This window comes from Nannospalax galili, unplaced genomic scaffold, assembly GCF_000622305.1.
Source record: "Nannospalax galili isolate Female #2095 unplaced genomic scaffold, S.galili_v1.0 scaffold524, whole genome shotgun sequence".
NCBI lineage: Eukaryota > Metazoa > Chordata > Mammalia > Rodentia > Spalacidae > Nannospalax > Nannospalax galili.
The window spans coordinates 675933-684327 of record NW_008350330.1 but is presented as its reverse complement, the minus strand read 5'-3'; positions in this window follow the sequence as shown (position 1 = coordinate 684327).

The window sequence follows — 8395 nt, the reverse complement described above, 5'->3', positions numbered from 1 at the left end:
GCTGGCAGGGTCTGGGAAGCTTTATTTTTAAATAATAGCCTTAGGCAAGCTTCAGTAAATAACAGTACTCCCATGAGGTTCTGGAGAGGTTGCTCCAATACCATAAGGAGATAAGTACTACACCTTTACTCATTTGATCATAATTGAAAAGATTCATCCTACCAAGGGTTGGCAAAGATGTGGAAGAACCCAGCTTCACTTGCACTCTAGTGGAAATGTAAAATGGTTCTTTCAAAGGTAAGATGGCTCAGCCATAGACTAGGAGAAAAATAATAAGCAGACATGACAAAGGCACTATATATAAAACACGTAAGGCACTATAAACATAGTCAAGTACACATGGTTGGAGAAGTCATAGATCCTGGAGAAAAACCTACTACTGTCACTTTCCTAGACCAGTGTAATTTCTTACTCTTTTCTAAATACTGATCAAGTACAGTGAATAAATGACTGTGAGATGCCCACCCCTAAGTGATATATCTGCAATGCAAACTCTATACCTAAGGCTTAGGGAAGAACATCAGAGAAAAGGGGGTGAAAAGATTGTAAAACCCAGAAAGACAAGACACTTGATGATAGTTAATGCATTCTACATATGATAGGGAAGTTACACCCATGAAATTGCCACAGTATGATAGTCTAACAAGATCTGCATAATGACAAACAGTTGACATGCCCAGGTGGATGGGGGAAATTCCATGGAGTCCCGCCTCAAGATGAAGGGCTACAGGTAATCAATGGATGCTGAGGAAAGGAGAGTCAGTTTTCTCCAGGGACTAGCTTCTGGAGAGGTTGACAGTCCTAAATTCAAGTGCACATGAGCACCAATAAATTGGCACAATGCATAAATAAATTAAAATGTATGCATGCTTATATGTCATGTATGTGTGCATGCATATAAATGTAAATATGTGTATGTATATGTATATGCATGTATATGTAACAATAATAACCAAAGAAGAGGACATGAAGTTGAAAAGGAATGGAGAGACACGGAAGGGGTAAGTGAGGAAAATGGGCCCAGTGATATATATATATATATAAAATGTCTGTATTTATATTTTAAAAAGTATGTATGTATATGTAACATTAATAATAAAAGAAGAGGACAAGGCACTGAGAGGGAGAAGGGACATGGGAGGAGTTGGTGGAAATAATGCAAAAGTATTCAGTATAAAATTTTCCAAAAATAGCTGGAGCCAGCAGCTTGCCTGGGTAAGTTTGGCTGTGCACACTGTGCCTTGACTCCCCAGCCTTATTCACCTTCCCAGCTCCCCCGCTCCATCTCTCCTCCTAGCAGGGGCACTGTCCCATCTCTTGTCCTGGAACTCTAGACCCATGGACTGGCCTCTTAGCCCAGAATCCCCACTGCTTCCTGATCTTTTGCATTCAGACAACCCAATTCCTCCCTGTAGTCCCCAGGAGCCCTCAGGCCTCTTCTCGCTCCCACTTCTCTTTGCATCCCTGGAGGCCAGTGGTTTTCCTGGGCCCTGTTCCCAGGCCAGCCCAGCCCTCAAATTCCTGAGGCCAGCATCTTTTCTGGTGGGATCCAGACCTTAGGAGAAAGCCTGAGAGCATCTGATCCTCATCCAACTTGGGCCTGTGTAGCAAGATGAAAGCAATTTGGCCACTCCAATATAAAATCAAAAGAGAACCTAAAGCCTAGACTAAGCAGCATTTCATGCCCAACAAGTAACTCACAAACGCACATAAAGTTTATAAAAAGAAGTAGACCTAAACTCAACAAAGGAAGGCTTGAGTCCAACACAAGAACCAGAACTACAAAAGAAATCCACATGTCAAAGTCACAGAGAAAAAAAATATAACATGAAAAACCGAAATAATATATCCCCACCAAGTACCACGGTCCTCCAGAGGAGTACAGTGAGAACCCCCTAGAGATAATGCAGGACACGGAACTCAAAAGAACAATTATAAACTAAATTAAAATAAAATAAAATAAAATAAAATAAAGAGCACACCAACAAATCAAAGAACTAAAAAAAGGGATAAAATTCTGATTGAATTCACAAAAGACATAGAAGTATTGAAGAAAACTCAGACTGAAATAAAGAAGGAGTTAAAAAACACTCAGTAAGCAATTAGAAATGACAGGAGAAAGCCTCACCAATATGAGTGAAATATGGATGAATGAAATGGAAAACAGAGTATCAAGACTGGAAGATAAAGTGGAAAAACTAGACCACTCAAGCAAAGATTATGAAAAATTTAAGAAAATGAAAGAATGAAATATATAGGAATTGTGTGACACCATGAAAAGACCAAACTTATAAATTATAGGAATACAGGAAGGAGATAAAATCTCAAGATAATGGTATGGACCAGATGTTCAACAGGATTGTAGAAGAAAATTTCCCAAAATTAAAAAAAGACATGCGCATACAAATACAAGAAGCATATAGAACACCAAACAGACAGGACCAGAAAAGAAACTCTCCATGTCAATTCATAGAAAAAACACTAAACATACAGAACAAGGAGAGAATAATGAAAGCTGCAAAAGAAAAACAAGTCACATATAAAGGAAAACTCAGTAGGATTACAGCTGACTTTTCAGTGGAAACTATGAAAGCCAGAACAGCCTGGACCAAAGTATTCCCAGTTCTAAATGACCACAGATGCCAACCCAGATTACTACACCCAGCCAAAATTTCTATTACAGTCAAATGTGAAAGAAAAATCTTCCATGATATAAATAGGCTGAAGGAATTCATGTCCACAAAATAAGTCCTTCAGAAGTTCTTGAAGCAATACAAAAAGCTGAAGAAAGGAATGGCAAAACTCAGGGGATTATAGAAAGAAACTTAATGAAGGTATAACTAGAGAAATGCACAGCTGCACTAAGGATGTGAACAGAAATAAAAATGACAGGAATCAATGCACATCTTTCATTAATAACTTTAAATATTAATGGACTGAACTCCCCAGTCAAAAGACACAGACTATATGAATGGATTAAGAAACAAAACCCATCTTTTTGTTGTCTGCAAGAAACTCATCTCACTTTCAAGGACAGACATTATCTTAAAGTGAAAGGATGGAAAAAAATATACCAAGTGAATGGTACTAAGAAAAAAGCAGGCGTTGCAATCCTAATATCTGAAATGATAAAATGAACTTTAAACTGAAACTAATCAGAAGAGATAAAGAGGGCCACTTCATTCTGATCAAAGGAACAATAAACCATGAAGATATTACAATGATGAACATATATTCACCAAACCCTGGTGCACCCAACTTCATAAAAACAGTATTACAGGACTTTAAGACCCAGATTAACCCCAACTCATTAATAATAGGGGACTTCAGTATGCCATTGTCTCCATTAAATAGGTCAGTAGGACAGAGAATCAACAGAGAGGCATCTGAATTAAACAAAACCATACATCAAATGGACCTAACAGACCTACTGAATATTCCACCCAAGCACCAAAGAATATACTTTCTATTCAGCACTGCATGGAACCTTCTCCAAAATTGACTATATACTGGGGCACAAAACAAAACTCAACAAATACAAAAAGATTGAAATAATTCCATGTATTCTATCAGACCACAATGCAATAAAGCTTAAAATCAACACCAGAAGAAACCCCAGTAACCATACGAACATAAGGAGATTAAAAAATACACTCCTGAATGATGAATGGGTCAAAGGAGAAATTCAGAAAGAATAAAAGCACAACAAAACCTCTGGGATACACTGAAAGCAGTCCTTAGGGGGAAGTTTATAGCTCTAAGTGCCTACATCAAAAAATCAGAAAGAACACAAATAAATGACTTAACATTGAAACTCAAGACATTTGAAAAGCAACAAACAAAACCCAAACCCTGCAGACAAGAAGAAATAACAAAAATCAGGGCAGAAATTAATGAAATTAAAACAAAGAAAAGAATACAAAGAATTAACAATTCCAAGAGCTGGTTCTTTGAAAAGATAAACAAGATTGACAGACCACTAGCCCAGTTAACCAAAAGAAAGAAAGAGCACCTCCAAATCAACAAAATCAGAGATGAAAGGGGAAACATTACAACAGACACCAAAAATATCCAGAACATTATAAGGGAATACTTTAAAAACCTATATCCTACTAAATTTGAAAATCTAAAAGAAATGGACAGGCATCTAAAAGCATGGGACCCGCCAAAACTAAACCAAGAAGATATTAACAGCTTAAACAGACCCACAACACACAAGGAAATTGCAACAATAATACAAAACCTCCCAGCTAAAAAAGCCCAGAACCTGCTGGATTTACAGCAGAATTCTACCATATCCTTAATGAACATATATGCAAAAATTCTCAACAAAATACTTGCAAACCGCATACAGACACATATCAAAAAGATCATCCACCATGGTCAAGTTGGCTTTATTCCAGAGATGCAGGGATGTTTCAATAAACGTAAGTCAATAAACATCATAAATCATATGAACGGGCTCAAAGACAAGAACCACATGGTCATCTCAATAGATGCAGAGGCCTTGACAAAATTCAACATGCATTTATGTTCATATCCTAGAGGGAATTGTATTGGGGGGAACATACCTCAACATAAAGCCATATACAACCAACCCACTGCCAACATCATTCTAAATGGAGAAAAGGTAGAAGCATCCCCATTAAAATCAGGAATCAGGCAAGGCTGTCCACTATCTCTACTCATTTTTAACATAGTACTTGAAACTCCTGCAAGAGCAATAAGAGAAGACAAGGAAATTAAAGGAGTAATAGTTGGAAAAGAAAAGATCAAATTCTCCCTTTTTGCAGATGATGTGGTATTATATCCAAGAGCCACCAAAAATTCCACAGGAAACTCCTAGAAATGATTAACACTTTCAGTAAAGTGGCAGGTTACAAAATTAATCTACAAAAGCCTGTCCTTTCACAGTAGCTGCAAAAAACAAGAAACCTTGGAATAAACCTGACCAAAGACATTAAAGAACCCTCCAATGAAATTTTTAAATCTTTAAAGAAAGAGATTGAGGAGGACATCAGAAGATGGAAGGAACACTCATGCTCATGGGTTGGAAGAATTAATATTGTGCAAATGACCATCCTACAAAAAGCCGTTTATAGATTCAATGCAATGCCAATCAAAATCCCCATGACATTCTTCCCAGAATTGGCAAAAACAATCCTAATATTCATATGAAAGCACAAAAAACCTCAGATAGCCAAAGCAACCCTGAGCACTAAGAGCAATGCTGGGGAGTTTACTATACAAGATTTTAAACTGTATTACAGAGCTATAGTCATAAAAAACAACATGGTACTGGCACAAAAATAAACCCATAGATCAATGGAACAAAATTGAAGACCCAAATATTAATATATGTAATTTCAGCCACCTGATATTTGACAAAGGGGCCAAGAACATACACAGGAGGAAAGACAGCATATTCAGCAAATGGTGCTGGCAAAATTGGATCTCCTTGTAGAAGAATGAAACTAAACTCCTATCTTTCATCTTAAACAAAAGTCAACTCCAAATGGATCAAAGACCTCAATGTGAAGCCTGAAACTCTGAAACTGTTAGAAGAAAACACTGGCAATAACCTATAAGATATAGGTGTAGGAAAGGATTTTCTAAACCAGACATCAATTTCTCAGGAAACAAGGTCAAGAATCAACAGATGGGAGCTCACTAAACTAAAAAGCTGCTGTACATCAAAAGAAGCAACTAAGGAAGTGAAGAGAAAACTCACAGGATGGGAGAAAATCTTCATCAGCAACACATCTGAAAGAGGTTTAACATCCAGATTATATAACAAACTCAAAAAACAAAGAATCAAAAAAGGAAGTAACCCAGTTAAAAGATGGGCTAAGAAGCTTAACAGAGAGTTCTCAAAAGAAGAAATATTGATGGCTAAGAAGCATCTTAAAAGGTGTTCAACATCATTAGTAATTAGGGAAATTAAAATTAAAACCACTTTAAGATTTCATCTTACTGGCTAAGATCAAGAGAATAGCTCCAAATGTTGGAGAGGATGTGGGGAAAGGGGAACGCTCATCCACTGCTGGTGGGATTGCAAACTTGTTCAATCCCCATGGAAAGTAGTGTGGAGAACTCTTAAAAAACTACAAATGAACCTACCATTTGACCTAGTTATACCACTCCTTGGCGTCTTGGCATATACCCAAAGAACTCATCCTCTCCCAGAGACACTTGTACATCCATGTTTGTTGCTGCTCTTTTCACAATAGCTAAGCTTCCTCTTGATCATCCTTGTCCCTCAACTGACAAGTGGATAATAAAAATGTGGTTCATTTATATGATGGAGTATTAGCAGTAAAGAAAGATGAAATCATGAAATTTGCAGGTAAATGGATGGAACTAGAAACTGTTATACTAAGTGAAGTAACACAGACTTAGAAAACAAACAAAGAAACAAACAAAACATGTTTTCCCTCATATATGGATCCCAGCACCAAATCCCTATAAGTGAGTATGTATCCAGACATAACTAAAGGAACAAGGATGATCAAGAGGAAGTAGGGAGATAAAGGAAAACAAAGAACCTGAAAGAGAAGAACAGTAGGAAAAAGGCATTAATAATGGAGAATGGATAAAAATAGGGTTATTTTAAGGGGAGTTGGGGAGGGAGGGTTGTACAAGGAACCTTGGGGATAAAGGGAAAGAAGGAGCTCAAGAGAGGTGGGACCATAGGAGAAGGGTATTATTAAGGGAGAAATGGGGAAAATGGGGGCATTCTAAATGGGGAAACCATGGTAGAAGGGTTAGACAGTGAGAGAGCTAAATAATGCCTAGCTTGTTTTTTTTTTTTTTTAAAGAGGGCACCATATTAATCGAACAACTTACTGGCAAATTATACATACAACTAGCTCAAGGTATATAATCCATGTCTACATAAGGTTTATCTGAGAACGTTTGGTCTTTGCCCAAGCTTTATCTACATAGCACATGGTAATTAAAAGTACCAGACTATGGTAAAAACTAACCTTCTTGGATGCCTAAACGCCATACTTTGAGGCCTATACTAATTTGATCAGAGGGACATAATGGACAGTTTTTGCTCCTTGCCCTCCTAGGTTGACTAAGCTCCAGGGGACTATGAGCATCTCTCAAAATGTCATGTACCTGTGGTGCTTCACCTGTCCTTTTGATCAAGGAGGCCACAGAGACCCCACCAAATGGACTCAAACCAGTGTCCAGTTTACAAAGAGGAGGGTCATCACAGAGGAAACATTTCTTCCATGCTTTCAAGGGAAGCCAGCCATGGTCGAGCTGGACCTTTGACTTATCTTCACATAGATGGAACTGGTAAAATAAAGGAGCCAGGGACTCCTCTTAAGCCATGTGACCTCTGAAGAACAGATCCTCAAACGACCTTAACAGTAAAAATAAATTGGTTTATCTGGGCCAACTGTATGGTCTTAAACACCCAAAAGGAAAGTATAACCAAAGATTAAAGGGATCAATATAAGTAAGGGTCCATGTGTATAGCTAAAAGCTATGTAACAAGAAACAATGCCAGACAGGAGATACCTTCCTTTGAGTTGTTGGCCAGGGTGGCCCAAGAGACTCCCAGACAGTAACCCAGCATACAACTAGGAAAATGAATAGCAGACCCCAATCTTATATAAAGAAATATTGGCAACTGATTGCTACTAGATGAGGAAGAGGTGATCGTCCTAAAACAAGACACTCTAGAAAGGCTGACTAGATTCAGTGGATGGATAAGCACTGGAGAATGGCTGGGGGCTCAGACAACACAATGGACAGTAACAGGGATGACAGCTCTCGGGGGGTGGAGGGGATGACTATGGGAGGGTGCCATTTGGGGGCGTGTGTATATAGATGAATAAGATTGTTTGGTATGTTCTGTATGAAATACATAAAATCAACAAGTAAAAAAAGTGAGTTATATTTGAGTTTTGTTTGCTGTTGCTTTTCAAGTGTGTTGAGTTGCAGTGTTAAGTCATTTATTTGTGTTCTTTCCGATTTTTTGATGTAGGCACTTAGAGCTATAAACTTCCCTCTAAGAACCGCTTTCAGCATGTCCCAGAGGTTTTGTTGTGTTGTATTGTCCTTTTCATTTAATTCCAAGAATACTTTTATTTCTTTCTTAATTTCCCTTTTGACCCATTCATCATTCAGGAGTGTGTTATTTAATCTCCATGTGTTCGTGTGGTGATTTTGGCTTCTTCGGGTGTTGATTATAAGTTTTATTGCACTGTGGTCTGATAGAACACATGGAATTATTTCAATCTTTTTGTATATGCTGACATTTGTTTTGTGCCCCAGTATATGGTCGATTTTGGAGAAAGTTCCATGGGGTGCTGAGTAGAAAGTATGTCCTTTGGTGTTTGGGTGGAATACTCGGTAGATATCTGTTAAGTCCATTTGA